Raw genomic sequence first — 17,557 nt, forward strand, 5'->3', positions numbered from 1 at the left:
TTAATAAAATATTTTCATTTCATAAAGATCATTTAGAGCAACGTTTTCTCAATAAAAAACATTTTAAATTCGATAATAAATATTGTATAATAGAGAACATTGTATTTAATAAAATATTTTTTATCTAATAAAGCCATTTTATATTTGATAAAATATTTTCATTTCATAAAGACATTTTATATTTAATAAAAAAATATTTACAAAGAACATTTTATATTTAATAAAATATTTTCTATTTAATAAAGAACATTTAGAGCAACGTTTTCTCAAAAAAACATTTTAAATTCTATAATAAATGTTGTTTAATAAGGAACATTATATTTAATAAAATATTTTTTATCTAATAAAGCCATTTTATATTTAATAAAATATGTTCTTTTCATAAAGACATTTTATATTTAATAAAAAAATATTTACAAAGAACATTTTATATTTACTAAAACATTTTGTATTTAATAGAGAACATTTTATATTTAATAAAATATTTTCATTTCATAAAGATCATTTAGAGCAACGTTTTCTCAATAAAAAACATTTTAAATTCGATAATAAATGTTGTATAATAAAGAACATTATATTTAATAAAATATTTTCTATTTAATAAGGAACATTTTATATTTAATAAAGTATGTTTATTTAAAAAAAAACTTTTTATATTTGATAAAATATTTTCATTTCATAAAGACATTTTATATTTAATAAATATATTTACAAAGAACATTTTATATTTACTAAAACATTTTGTATTTAATAAAGAACATTTTATATTTAATAAAACATTTTGTGTTTAATAGAGAACATTTTATATTTAATAAAATATTTTTATTTCATAAAGATCATTTAGAGCAACGTTTTCTCAATAAAAAACATTTTAAATTCGATAATAAATATTGTATAATAGAGAACATTGTATTTAATAAAATATTTTTTATCTAATAAAGCAATTTTATATTTGATAAAATATTTTCATTTCATAAAGACATTTTATATTTAATAAAAAAATATTTACAAAGAACATTTTATATTTAATAAAATATTTTCTATTTAATAAAGAACATTTAGAGCAACGTTTTCTCAAAAAAACATTTTAAATTCTATAATAAATGTTGTTTAATAAGGAACATTATATTTAATAAAATATTTTTTATCTAATAAAGCCATTTTATATTTAATAAAATATGTTCTTTTCATAAAGACATTTTATATTTAATAAAAAAATATTTACAAAGAACATTTTATATTTACTAAAACATTTTGTATTTAATAGAGAACATTTTATATTTACTAAAACATTTTATGTTTAATAGAGAACATTTTACATTTAATAAAATATTTTTTATTTAATAAAGAACATTTAGAGCAACGTTTTCTCAAAAAAACATTTTAAATTCTGTAATAAATGTTGTTTAATAAAGAACATTACATTTAATAAAATACTTTTTATTTAATAAGGAACATTTTATATTTAATAAAATATTTTTTATCTAATAAAGCCATTTTATATTTGATAAAATATTTTCATTTCATAAAGACATTTTATATTTAATAAAAAAATATTTACAAAGAACATTTTATATTTAATAAAATATTTTCTATTTAATAAAGAACATTTAGAGCAACGTTTTCTCAAAAAAAACATTTTAAATTCTATAATAAATGTTGTTTAATAAGGAACATTATATTTAATAAAATATTTTTTATCTAATAAAGCCATTTTATATTTAATAAAATATGTTCTTTTCATAAAGACATTTTATATTTAATAAAAAAATATTTACAAAGAACATTTTATATTTACTAAAACATTTTGTATTTAATAGAGAACATTTTATATTTAATAAAATATTTTCATTTCATAAAGATCATTTAGAGCAACGTTTTCTCAATAAAAAACATTTTAAATGCGATAATAAATGTTGTATAATAAAGAACATTATATTTAATAAAATATTTTCTATTTAATAAGGAACATTTTATATTTAATAAAGTATGTTTATTTAAAAAAAAACTTTTTATATTTGATAAAATATTTTCATTTCATAAAGACATTTTATATTTAATAAAAAATATTTACAAAGAACATTTTATATTTACTAAAACATTTTGTATTTAATAAAGAACATTTTATATTTAATAAAACATTTTGTGTTTAATAGAGAACATTTTATATTTAATAAAATATTTTCATTTCATAAAGATCATTTAGAGCAACGTTTTCTCAATAAAAAACATTTTAAATTCGATAATAAATGTTGTATAATAAAGAACATTATATTTAATAAAATATTTTCTATTTAATAAGGAACATTTTATGTTTAATAAAATATGTTTATTTAAAAAAGAAAATTTTATATTTAATAAAATATTTTCATTTCATAAAGAACATTTTATATTCAATAAAATAAACCTTTATTTTAATATAGAATATTTTACAGCAAGAACGTTTTTTCAAACGTTCACATGCTAACAAAGGAGCACGAGGCTAATCCTGACACTGTGACAGGAGTCTGTCTGCTGTTTATTTTTGGTACCGGGCACCATAACGAAAACAATAGTGTATTTAATAAAATAATTTTTATTTAATAAAGTACATTTAGAAGAAACAACATTTTATCAAACGCTCCAGTGCTAATAAAGAACATTTTATATTTAATAAAATACATTTTTTATTTAATAAAGAAAATTTAGAGCAACGACGTTTTGTCAAAGGCTCATGTGCTAATAAAGATCATTTTATATTTAATAAAATACATTTTATTTTTTATTTATTTAATTTTATTTAATTAAGCCCGGCCGTGACGAGCTGCCGATGCGGAGGTGGGTGAGCCGTAACAATTGTATATTTAATAAAAAAATTGATTTACAATGAATATTTTATATTTAATAAAATATTTTCTATTTAATAAGGAACATTTTATATTTAGTAAAATATTTTTTATTTAATAAGGAACATTTTATATTTAATAAAATATTTTTTATTTAATAAAGACATTTTATATTTAATAAAAAATATTTACAAAGAACATTTTATATTTACTAAAACATTTTCATTTCATAAAGATCATTTAGAGCAACGTTTTCTCAATAAAAAACATTTTAAATTCGATAATAAATGTTGTATAATAAAGAACATTATATTTAATAAAATATTTTCTATTTAATAAGGAACATTTTATATTTAATAAAGTATGTTTATTTAAAAAAAACTTTTTATATTTGATAAAATATTTTCATTTCATAAAGACATTTTATATTTAATAAAAAATATTTACAAAGAACATTTTATATTTACTAAAACATTTTGTATTTAATAAAGAACATTTTATATTTAATAAAACATTTTGTGTTTAATAGAGAACATTTTATATTTAATAAAATATTTTCATTTCATAAAGATCATTTAGAGCAACGTTTTCTCAATAAAAAACATTTTAAATTCGATAATAAATATTGTATAATAGAGAACATTGTATTTAATAAAATATTTTTTATCTAATAAAGCCATTTTATATTTGATAAAATATTTTCATTTCATAAAGACATTTTATATTTAATAAAAAAATATTTACAAAGAACATTTTATATTTAATAAAATATTTTCTATTTAATAAAGAACATTTAGAGCAACGTTTTCTCAAAAAAACATTTTAAATTCTATAATAAATGTTGTTTAATAAGGAACATTATATTTAATAAAATATTTTTTATCTAATAAAGCCATTTTATATTTAATAAAATATGTTCTTTTCATAAAGACATTTTATATTTAATAAAAAAATATTTACAAAGAACATTTTATATTTACTAAAACATTTTGTATTTAATAGAGAACATTTTATATTTACTAAAACATTTTATGTTTAATAGAGAACATTTTACATTTAATAAAATATTTTTTATTTAATAAAGAACATTTAGAGCAACGTTTTCTCAAAAAAACATTTTAAATTCTGTAATAAATGTTGTTTAATAAAGAACATTACATTTAACAAAATACTTTTTATTTAATAAGGAACATTTTATATTTAATAAAATATTTTTTATCTAATAAAGCCATTTTATATTTGATAAAATATTTTCATTTCATAAAGACATTTTATATTTAATAAAAAAATATTTACAAAGAACATTTTATATTTAATAAAATATTTTCTATTTAATAAAGAACATTTAGAGCAACGTTTTCTCAAAAAAACATTTTAAATTCTATAATAAATGTTGTTTAATAAGGAACATTATATTTAATAAAATATTTTTTATCTAATAAAGCCATTTTATATTTAATAAAATATGTTCTTTTCATAAAGACATTTTATATTTAATAAAAAAATATTTACAAAGAACATTTTATATTTACTAAAACATTTTGTATTTAATAGAGAACATTTTATATTTAATAAAATATTTTCATTTCATAAAGATCATTTAGAGCAACGTTTTCTCAATAAAAAACATTTTAAATGCGATAATAAATGTTGTATAATAAAGAACATTATATTTAATAAAATATTTTCTATTTAATAAGGAACATTTTATATTTAATAAAGTATGTTTATTTAAAAAAAAACTTTTTATATTTGATAAAATATTTTCATTTCATAAAGACATTTTATATTTAATAAAAAATATTTACAAAGAACATTTTATATTTACTAAAACATTTTGTATTTAATAAAGAACATTTTATATTTAATAAAACATTTTGTGTTTAATAGAGAACATTTTATATTTAATAAAATATTTTCATTTCATAAAGATCATTTAGAGCAACGTTTTCTCAATAAAAAACATTTTAAATTCGATAATAAATGTTGTATAATAAAGAACATTATATTTAATAAAATATTTTCTATTTAATAAGGAACATTTTATGTTTAATAAAATATGTTTATTTAAAAAAGAAAATTTTATATTTAATAAAATATTTTCATTTCATAAAGAACATTTTATATTCAATAAAATAAACCTTTATTTTAATATAGAATATTTTACAGCAAGAACGTTTTTTCAAACGTTCACATGCTAACAAAGGAGCACGAGGCTAATCCTGACACTGTGACAGGAGTCTGTCTGCTGTTTATTTTTGGTACCGGGCACCATAACGAAAACAATAGTGTATTTAATAAAATAATTTTTATTTAATAAAGTACATTTAGAAGAAACAACATTTTATCAAACGCTCCAGTGCTAATAAAGAACATTTTATATTTAATAAAATACATTTTTTATTTAATAAAGAAAATTTAGAGCAACGACGTTTTGTCAAAGGCTCACGTGCTAATAAAGATCATTTTATATTTAATAAAATACATTTTATTTTTTATTTATTTAATTTTATTTAATTAAGCCCGGCCCTGACGAGCTGCCGATGCGGAGGTGGGTGAGCCGTAACAATTGTATATTTAATAAAAAAATTGATTTACAATGAATATTTTATATTTAATAAAATATTTTCTATTTAATAAGGAACATTTTATATTTAGTAAAATATTTTTTATTTAATAAGGAACATTTTATATTTAATAAAATATTTTTTATTTAATAAAGACATTTTATATTTAATAAAAAATATTTACAAAGAACATTTTATATTTACTAAAACATTTTGTATTTAATAAAGAACATTTTATATTTAATAAAACATTTTGTGTTTAATAGAGAACATTTTATATTTAATAAAATATTTTCATTTCATAAAGATCATTTAGAGCAACGTTTTCTCAATAAAAAACATTTTAAATTCGATAATAAATATTGTATAATAGAGAACATTGTATTTAATAAAATATTTTTTATCTAATAAAGCCATTTTATATTTGATAAAATATTTTCATTTCATAGACATTTTATATTTAATAAAAAAATATTTACAAAGAACATTTTATATTTAATAAAATATTTTCTATTTAATAAAGAACATTTAGAGCAACGTTTTCTCAAAAAAACATTTTAAATTCTATAATAAATGTTGTTTAATAAGGAACATTATATTTAATAAAATATTTTTTATCTAATAAAGCCATTTTATATTTAATAAAATATGTTCTTTTCATAAAGACATTTTATATTTAATAAAAAAATATTTACAAAGAACATTTTATATTTACTAAAACATTTTGTATTTAATAAGGAACATTTTATATTTAATAAAAACATATTTAGAAAGAACATTTTATATTTACTAAAACATTTTTTATTTAATAAAGAACATTTTACATTTAATAAAATATTTTTTATTTAATAAAGAACATTTAGAGCAACGTTTTCTCATTAATAAACATTTTAAATTCGATAATAAATGTTGTATAATAAAGAACATTGTATTTAATAAAATATTTTCTATTTAATAAGGAACATTTTCTATTTAATAAAATATTTTTTATTTAATAAAAAATTATTTACAAAGAACATTTTGTATTTAATAAACATTTTCTATTAATAAAATATGTTCACGTAATAAAGAACATTTTATATTTAATAAAATATTTTCACTTCATAAAGAACATTTTATATTCAATAAAATAAACCTTTCTTTTAATATAGAATATTTTACAGAAACAACGTTTTTTCAAACGTTCACGTGCTAACAAAGGAACACGAGGCTAATCCTGACCCTGAGTGACAGGAGTCTGTCTGCTGTTTAGTTTTGGTACCGGGCACCATAACGAAAACAATAGTGTATTTAATAAAATAATTTTTATTTAATAAATAATTTTTTTAATAAAATAAAATGTTCATTTAATAAATAGCATTTTATATTCAATAAAATATTTTCATTAAATAAAGAACATTTTATATTCAATAAAATATTTTTTATTTAATAAAGAAAATTTAGAGCAATGTTTTCTCAATAAAAAACATTCTAAATTCGATAATAAATGTTGTATAATAAAGAACATTATATTTAATAAAATATTTTCTATTTAATAAGGAACATTTTATATTCAATAAAATATTTTTTATTTATTAAAGAACATTTAGAGCAACGTTTTCTCAAAAAAAACATTTTAAATTCGATAACAAATGTATAATAACGAACATTATATTTAATAAATATTTTCTATTTAATAAGGAACATTTTACATTTAATAAAATATTTTTTATTTAATAAGGAACATTTTATATTTAATAAAAACATATTTACAGAGAACATTTTATATTTACTAAAATATTTTGTATTTAATAAAGAACATTTTCTATTAATAAAATATGTTTACGTAATAAAGAATATTTTATATTTAATAAAATATTTTCATTTCATAAAGAACATTTTATATTCAATAAAATAAACCTTTCTTTTAATATAGAACATTTTACAGAAACAACGTTTTTTCAAACGTTCACGTGCTAACAAAGGAGCACGAGGCTAATCCTGACCCTGAGTGACAGGAGTCTGTCTGCTGTTTAGTTTTGGTACCGGGCACCATAACGAAAACAATAGTGTATTTAATAAAATAATTTTTATTTAATAAATAAATTTTCTTAAATGTTCATTTAATAAATAGCATTTTATATTAAATAAAATATTTTTATCTAATACAGACATTTTATATTTAATAAAAAAATATTTACAAAGAACATTTTATATTTACTAAAACATTTTGTATTTGATAAAGAACATTTTCTATTAATAAAATATTTTTCATTTAATAAAGAACATTTAGAGCAACGTTTTCTCAATAAAAACATTTTAAATTCGATAATAAATGTTGTATAATAAAGAACATTATATTTAATAAAATATTTTCTATTTAATAAGGAACATTTTATATTTAATAAAATATTTTCATTTCATAAAGACATTTTATATTTAATAAAAAAATATTTACAAGGAACATTTTATATTTACTAAAACATTTTGTATTTAATAGAGAACATTTTATATTTAATGAAATATTTTCATTTCATAAAGAACATTTAGAGCAACGTTTTCTCAATAAAAAACATTTTAAATTCGATAATAAATGTTGTATAATAAAGAACATTATATTTAATAAAATATTTTCTATTTAATAAGGAACATTTTATATTTAATAAAACATTTTCATTTCATAAAGAACATTTTATATTCAATAAAATAATCCTTTATTTTAATATAGAATATTTTACAGAAACAACGTTTTTTCAAACGTTCACATGCTAACAAAGGAGCACGAGGCTAATCCTGACCCTGAGTGACAGGAGTCTGTCTGCTGTTTAGTTTTGGTACCGGGCACCATAACGAAAACAATAGTGTATTTAATAAAATAATTTTTATTTAATAAATAATTTTTTTAATAAAATAAAATGTTCATTTAATAAATAGCATTTTATATTCAATAAAATATTTTCATTAAATAAAGAACATTTTATATTCAATAAAATATTTTTTATTTAATAAAGAAAATTTAGAGCAATGTTTTCTCAATAAAAAACATTCTAAATTCGATAATAAATGTTGTATAATAAAGAACATTATATTTAATAAAATATTTTCTATTTAATAAGGAACATTTTATATTCAATAAAATATTTTTTATTTATTAAAGAACATTTAGAGCAACGTTTTCTCAAAAAAAACATTTTAAATTCGATAACAAATGTATAATAACGAACATTATATTTAATAAATATTTTCTATTTAATAAGGAACATTTTACATTTAATAAAATATTTTTTATTTAATAAGGAACATTTTATATTTAATAAAAACATATTTACAGAGAACATTTTATATTTACTAAAATATTTTGTATTTAATAAAGAACATTTTCTATTAATAAAATATGTTTACGTAATAAAGAATATTTTATATTTAATAAAATATTTTCATTTCATAAAGAACATTTTATATTCAATAAAATAAACCTTTCTTTTAATATAGAACATTTTACAGAAACAACGTTTTTTCAAACGTTCACGTGCTAACAAAGGAGCACGAGGCTAATCCTGACCCTGAGTGACAGGAGTCTGTCTGCTGTTTAGTTTTGGTACCGGGCACCATAACGAAAACAATAGTGTATTTAATAAAATAATTTTTATTTAATAAATAAATTTTCTTAAATGTTCATTTAATAAATAGCATTTTATATTAAATAAAATATTTTTATCTAATACAGACATTTTATATTTAATAAAAAAATATTTACAAAGAACATTTTATATTTACTAAAACATTTTGTATTTGATAAAGAACATTTTCTATTAATAAAATATTTTTCATTTAATAAAGAACATTTAGAGCAACGTTTTCTCAATAAAAACATTTTAAATTCGATAATAAATGTTGTATAATAAAGAACATTATATTTAATAAAATATTTTCTATTTAATAAGGAACATTTTATATTTAATAAAATATTTTCATTTCATAAAGACATTTTATATTTAATAAAAAAATATTTACAAGGAACATTTTATATTTACTAAAACATTTTGTATTTAATAGAGAACATTTTATATTTAATAAAATATTTTCATTTCATAAAGAACATTTAGAGCAACGTTTTCTCAATAAAAAACATTTTAAATTCGATAATAAATGTTGTATAATAAAGAACATTATATTTAATAAAATATTTTCTATTTAATAAGGAACATTTTATATTTAATAAAACATTTTCATTTCATAAAGAACATTTTATATTCAATAAAATAATCCTTTATTTTAATATAGAATATTTTACAGCAACCACGTTTTTTCAAACGTTCACATGCTAACAAAGGAGCACGAGGCTAATCCTGACATTGTGACAGGAGTCTGTCTGCTGTTTAGTTTTGGTACCGGGCACCATAACGAAAACAATAGTGTATTTAATAAAATAATTTTTATTTAATAATTTTTTTTAATAAAATAAAATGTTAATTTAATAAATAGCATTTTACATTTAATAAAATATTTTCATCAAATAAAGAATATTTTTTATTTAATAAAATATTTTTTATTTAATAAAGATCATTTAGAGCAACGTTTTCTCAATAAAAAACATTTTAAATTCGATAATAAATGTTGTATAATAAAGGACATTATATTTAATAAAATATTTTCTATTTAATAAGGAACATTTTATATTCAATAAAATACGTTTATTTTAAAAAGAACATTTTATATTTAATAAAATATTTTCATTTCATAAAGAACATTTTATATTCAATAAAATAAACCTTTCTTTTAATATAGAATATTTTACAGAAACAAGGTTTTTTCAAACGTTCACGTGCTAACAAAGGAGCACGAGGCTAATCCTGACCCTGAGTGACAGGAGTCTGTCTGCTGTTTAGTTTTGGTACCGGGCACCATAACGAAAACAATAGTGTATTTAATAAAATAATTTTTATTTAATAAAGTACATTTAGAAGAAACAACATTTTATCAAACGCTCCAGTGCTAATAAAGAACATTTTATATTTAATAAAATACATTTTTTATTTAATAAAGAAAATTTAGAGCAACGACGTTTTGTCAAAGGCTCACGTGCTAATAAAGAACATTTTATATTTAATAAAATACATTTTATTTTTTATTTATTTAATTTTATTTAATTAAGCCCGGCCCTGACGAGCTGCTGGTGTGGAGGTGGGTGAGCCGTAACAATTGTATATTTAATAAAAAAATTGATTTACAATGAATATTTTATATTTAATAAAATATTTTCTATTTAATAAAGACATTTTATATTTAATAAAAAATATTTACAAAGAACATTTTATATTTACTAAAACATTTTGTATTTAATAAAGAACTTTTTCTATTAATAAAATATTTTTTATTTAATAAGGAACATTTTATATTTACTAAAACATTTTGTATTTAATAAAGAACATTTTATATTTAATAAAATATTTTTTATCTAATACAGACATTTTATATTTAATAAAAAAATATTTACAAAGAACATTTTATATTTACTAAAACATTTTGTATTTAATAGAGAACATTTTATATTTAATAAAATATTTTGTATTTAATAGAGAACATTTTATATTTAATAAAATATTTTCATTTCATAAAGAACATTTAGAGCAACGTTTTCTCAAAAAAACATTTTAAATTCTATAATAAATGTTGTTTAATAAGGAACATTATATTTAATAAAATATTTTTTATCTAATAAAGCCATTTTATATTTAATAAAATATGTTCTTTTCATAAAGACATTTTATATTTAATAAAAAAATATTTACAAAGAACATTTTATATTTACTAAAACATTTTGTATTTAATAGAGAACATTTTATATTTAATAAAATATTTTCATTTCATAAAGATCATTTAGAGCAACGTTTTCTCAATAAAAAACATTTTAAATTCGATAATAAATGTTGTATAATAAAGAACATTATATTTAATAAAATATTTTCTATTTAATAAGGAACATTTTATATTTAATAAAGTATGTTTATTTAAAAAAAAACTTTTTATATTTGATAAAATATTTTCATTTCATAAAGACATTTTATATTTAATAAAAAATATTTACAAAGAACATTTTATATTTACTAAAACATTTTGTATTTAATAAAGAACATTTTATATTTAATAAAACATTTTGTATTTAATAGAGAACATTTTATATTTAATAAAACATTTTGTGTTTAATAGAGAACATTTTATATTTAATAAAATATTTTTTATTTAATAAAGAACATTTAGAGCAAAGTTTTCTCAAAAAAACATTTTAAATTCTATAATAAATGTTGTTTAATAAGGAACATTATATTTAATAAAATATTTTTTATCTAATAAAGCCATTTTATATTTAATAAAATATGTTCTTTTCATAAAGACATTTTATATTTAATAAAAAAATATTTACAAAGAACATTTTATATTTACTAAAACATTTTGTATTTAATAGAGAACATTTTATATTTAATAAAATATTTTCATTTCATAAAGATCATTTAGAGCAACGTTTTCTCAATAAAAAACATTTTAAATTCGATAATAAATGTTGTATAATAAAGAACATTATATTTAATAAAATATTTTCTATTTAATAAGGAACATTTTATGTTTAATAAAATATGTTTATTTAAAAAAGAAAATTTTATATTTAATAAAATATTTTCATTTCATAAAGAACATTTTATATTCAATAAAATAAACCTTTATATTAATATAGAATATTTTACAGCAAGAACGTTTTTTCAAACGTTCACATGCTAACAAAGGAGCACGAGGCTAATCCTGACACTGTGACAGGAGTCTGTCTGCTGTTTATTTTTGGTACCGGGCACCATAACGAAAACAATAGTGTATTTAATAAAATAATTTTTATTTAATAAAGTACATTTAGAAGAAACAACATTTTATCAAACGCTCCAGTGCTAATAAAGAACATTTTATATTTAATAAAATACATTTTTTATTTAATAAAGAAAATTTAGAGCAACGACGTTTTGTCAAAGGCTCACGTGCTAATAAAGAACATTTTATATTTAATAAAATACATTTTATTTTTTATTTATTTAATTTTATTTAATTAAGCCCGGCCCTGACGAGCTGCCGGTGTGGAGGTGGGTGAGCCGTAACAATTGTATATTTAATAAAAAAAATGATTTACAATGAATATTTTATATTTAATAAAATATTTTCTATTTAATAAGGAACATTTTATATTTAGTAAAATATTTTTTATTTAATAAGGAACATTTTATATTTAATAAAATATTTTTTATTTAATAAAGACATTTTATATTTAATAAAAAATATTTACAAAGAACATTTTATATTTACTAAAACATTTTGTATTTAATAAGGAACATTTTATATTTAATAAAAACATATTTAGAAAGAACATTTCATATTTACTAAAACATTTTTTATTTAATAAAGAACATTTTACATTTAATAAAATATTTTTTATTTAATAAAGAACATTTAGAGCAACGTTTTCTCATTAATAAACATTTTAAATTCGATAATAAATGTTGTATAATAAAGAACATTGTATTTAATAAAATATTTTCTATTTAATAAGGAACATTTTCTATTTAATAAAATATTTTTTATTTAATAAAAAATTATTTACAAAGAACATTTTGTATTTAATAAACATTTTCTATTAATAAAATATGTTCACGTAATAAAGAACATTTTATATTCAATAAAATAAACCTTTCTTTTAATATAGAATATTTTACAGAAACAACGTTTTTTCAAACGTTCACGTGCTAACAAAGGAACACGAGGCTAATTCTGACCCTGAGTGACAGGAGTCTGTCTGCTGTTTAGTTTTGGTACCGGGCACCATAACGAAAACAATAGTGTATTTAATAAAATAATTTTTATTTAATAAATAATTTTTTTAATAAAATAAAATGTTCATTTAATAAATAGCATTTTATATTCAATAAAATATTTTCATTAAATAAAGAACATTTTATATTCAATAAAATATTTTTTATTTAATAAAGAAAATTTAGAGCAATGTTTTCTCAAGAAAAAACATTCTAAATTCGATAATAAATGTTGTATAATAAAGAACATTATATTTAATAAAATATTTTCTATTTAATAAGGAACATTTTATATTCAATAAAATATTTTTTATTTATTAAAGAACATTTAGAGCAACGTTTTCTCAAAAAAAACATTTTAAATTCGATAACAAATGTATAATAACGAACATTATATTTAATAAATATTTTCTATTTAATAAGGAACATTTTACATTTAATAAAATATTTTTTATTTAATAAGGAACATTTTATATTTAATAAAAACGTATTTACAGAGAACATTTTATATTTACTAAAATATTTTGTATTTAATAAAGAACATTTTCTATTAATAAAATATGTTTACGTAATAACGAATATTTTATATTTAATAAAATATTTTCATTTCATAAAGAACATTTTATATTCAATAAAATAAACCTTTCTTTTAATATAGAACATTTTACAGAAACAACGTTTTTTCAAACGTTCACGTGCTAACAAAGGAGCACGAGGCTAATCCTGACCCTGAGTGACAGGAGTCTGTCTGCTGTTTAGTTTTGGTACCGGGCACCATAACGAAAACAATAGTGTATTTAATAAAATAATTTTTATTTAATAAATAAATTTTCTTAAATGTTCATTTAATAAATAGCATTTTATATTAAATAAAATATTTTTATCTAATACAGACATTTTATATTTAATAAAAAAATATTTACAAAGAACATTTTATATTTACTAAAACATTTTGTATTTGATAAAGAACATTTTCTATTAATAAAATATTTTTCATTTAATAAAGAACATTTAGAGCAACGTTTTCTCAATAAAAACATTTTAAATTCGATAATAAATGTTGTATAATAAAGAACATTATATTTAATAAAATATTTTCTATTTAATAAGGAACATTTTATATTTAATAAAATATTTTCATTTCATAAAGACATTTTATATTTAATAAAAAAATATTTACAAGGAACATTTTATATTTACTAAAACATTTTGTATTTAATAGAGAACATTTTATATTTAATAAAATATTTTCATTTCATAAAGAACATTTAGAGCAACGTTTTCTCAATAAAAAACATTTTAAATTCGATAATAAATGTTGTATAATAAAGAACATTATATTTAATAAAATATTTTCTATTTAATAAGGAACATTTTATATTTAATAAAACATTTTCATTTCATAAAGAACATTTTATATTCAATAAAATAATCCTTTATTTTAATATAGAATATTTTACAGCAACCACGTTTTTTCAAACGTTCACATGCTAACAAAGGAGCACGAGGCTAATCCTGACACTGTGACAGGAGTCTGTCTGCTGTTTAGTTTTGGTACCGGGCACCATAACGAAAACAATAGTGTATTTAATAAAATAATTTTTATTTAATAATTTTTTTTAATAAAATAAAATGTTAATTTAATAAATAGCATTTTACATTTAATAAAATATTTTCATCAAATAAAGAATATTTTTTATTTAATAAAATATTTTTTATTTAATAAAGATCATTTAGAGCAACGTTTTCTCAATAAAAAACATTTTAAATTCGATAATAAATGTTGTATAATAAAGGACATTATATTTAATAAAATATTTTCTATTTAATAAGGAACATTTTATATTCAATAAAATACGTTTATTTTAAAAAGAACATTTTATATTTAATAAAATATTTTCATTTCATAAAGAACATTTTATATTCAATAAAATAAACGTTTCTTTTAATATAGAATATTTTACAGAAACAAGGTTTTTTCAAACGTTCACGTGCTAACAAAGGAGCACGAGGCTAATCCTGACCCTGAGTGACAGGAGTCTGTCTGCTGTTTAGTTTTGGTACCGGGCACCATAACGAAAACAATAGTGTATTTAATAAAATAATTTTTATTTAATAAATAAATTTTCTTAAATGTTCATTTAATAAATAGCATTTTATATTAAATAAAATATTTTTATCTAATACAGACATTTTATATTTAATAAAAAAATATTTACAAAGAACATTTTATATTTACTAAAACATTTTGTATTTGATAAAGAACATTTTCTATTAATAAAATATATTTCATTTAATAAAGAACATTTAGAGCAACGTTTTCTCAATAAAAACATTTTAAATTTGATAATAAATGTTGTATAATAAAGAACATTATATTTAATAAAAATTTCTATTTAATAAGGAACATTTTATATTTAATAAAATATTTTCATTTCATAAAGACATTTTATATTTAATAAAAAAATATTTACAAGGAACATTTTATATTTACTAAAACATTTTGTATTTAATAGAGAACATTTTATATTTAATAAAATATTTTCATTTCATAAAGAACATTTAGAGCAACATTTTCTCAATAAAAAACATTTTAAATTCGATAATAAATGTTGTATAATAAAGAACATTATATTTAATAAAATATTTTCTATTTAATAAGGAACATTTTGTATTTAATAAAATATTTTCATTTCATAAAGAACATTTTATATTCAATAAAATAATCCTTTATTTTAATATAGAATATTTTACAGCAACCACGTTTTTTCAAACATTCACATGCTAACAAAGGAGCACGAGGCTAATCCTGACACTGTGACAGGAGTCTGTCTGCTGTTTAGTTTTGGTACCGGGCACCATAACGAAAACAATAGTGTATTTAATAAAATAATTTTTTTTTAATAATTTTTTTTAATAAAATAAAATGTTCATTTAATAAATAGCATTTTACATTTAATAAAATATTTTCATCAAAAAAAGAATATTTTTTATTTAATAAAATATTTTTTATTTAATAAAGATCATTTAGAGCAACGTTTTCTCAATAAAAAACATTTTAAATTCGATAATAAATGTTGTATAATAAAGGACATTATATTTAATAAAATATTTTCTATTTAATAAGGAACATTTTATATTCAATAAAATACGTTTATTTTAAAAAGAACATTTTATATTTAATAAAATATTTTCATTTCATAAAGAACATTTTATATTCAATAAAATAAACGTTTCTTTTAATATAGAATATTTTACAGAAACAAGGTTTTTTCAAACGTTCACGTGCTAACAAAGGAGCACGAGGCTAATCCTGACCCTGAGTGACAGGAGTCTGTCTGCTGTTTAGTTTTGGTACCGGGCACCATAACGAAAACAATAGTGTATTTAATAAAATAATTTTTATTTAATAATTTTTTTAATAAAATAAAATGTTCATTTAATAAATAGCATTTTACATTTAATAAAATATTTTCATTAAATAAAGAATATTTTTTATTTAATAAAATATTTTTTATTTAATAAAGAACATTTAGAGCAACGTTTTCTCAATAAAAAACATTTTAAATTCGATAATAAATGTTGTATAATAAAGAACATTATATTTAATAAAATATTTTCTATTTAATAAGGAACATTTTATATTTAATAAAATATTTTCATTTCATAAAGAACATTTTATATTCAATAAAATAATCCTTTATTTTAATATAGAATATTTTACAGCAACCACGTTTTTTCAAACGTTCACATGCTAACAAAGGAGCACGAGGCTAATCCTGACACTGTGACAGGAGTCTGTCTCCTGTTTAGTTTTGGTACCGGGCACCATAACGAAAACAATAGTGTATTTAATAAAATAATTTTTATTTAATAATTTTTTTTAATAAAATAAAATGTTCATTTAATAAATAGCATTTTACATTTAATAAAATATTTTCATCAAATAAAGAATATTTTTTATTTAATAAAATATTTTTTATTTAATAAAGATCATTTAGAGCAACGTTTTCTCAATAAAAAACATTTTAAATTCGATAATAAATGTTGTATAATAAAGGACATTATATTTAATAAAATATTTTCTATTTAATAAGGAACATTTTATATTCAATAAAATACGTTTATTTTAAAAAGAACATTTTATATTTAATAAAATATTTTCATTTCATAAAGAACATTTTATATTCAATAAAATAAACGTTTCTTTTAATATAGAATATTTTACAGAAACAAGGTTTTTTCAAACGTTCACGTGCTAACAAAGGAGCACGAGGCTAATCCTGACCCTGAGTGACAGGAGTCTGTCTGCTGTTTAGTTTTGGTACCGGGCACC

This window comes from Lampris incognitus, chromosome 11, assembly GCF_029633865.1.
Source record: "Lampris incognitus isolate fLamInc1 chromosome 11, fLamInc1.hap2, whole genome shotgun sequence".
NCBI classification, from domain to species: Eukaryota; Metazoa; Chordata; class Actinopteri; order Lampriformes; family Lampridae; genus Lampris; species Lampris incognitus.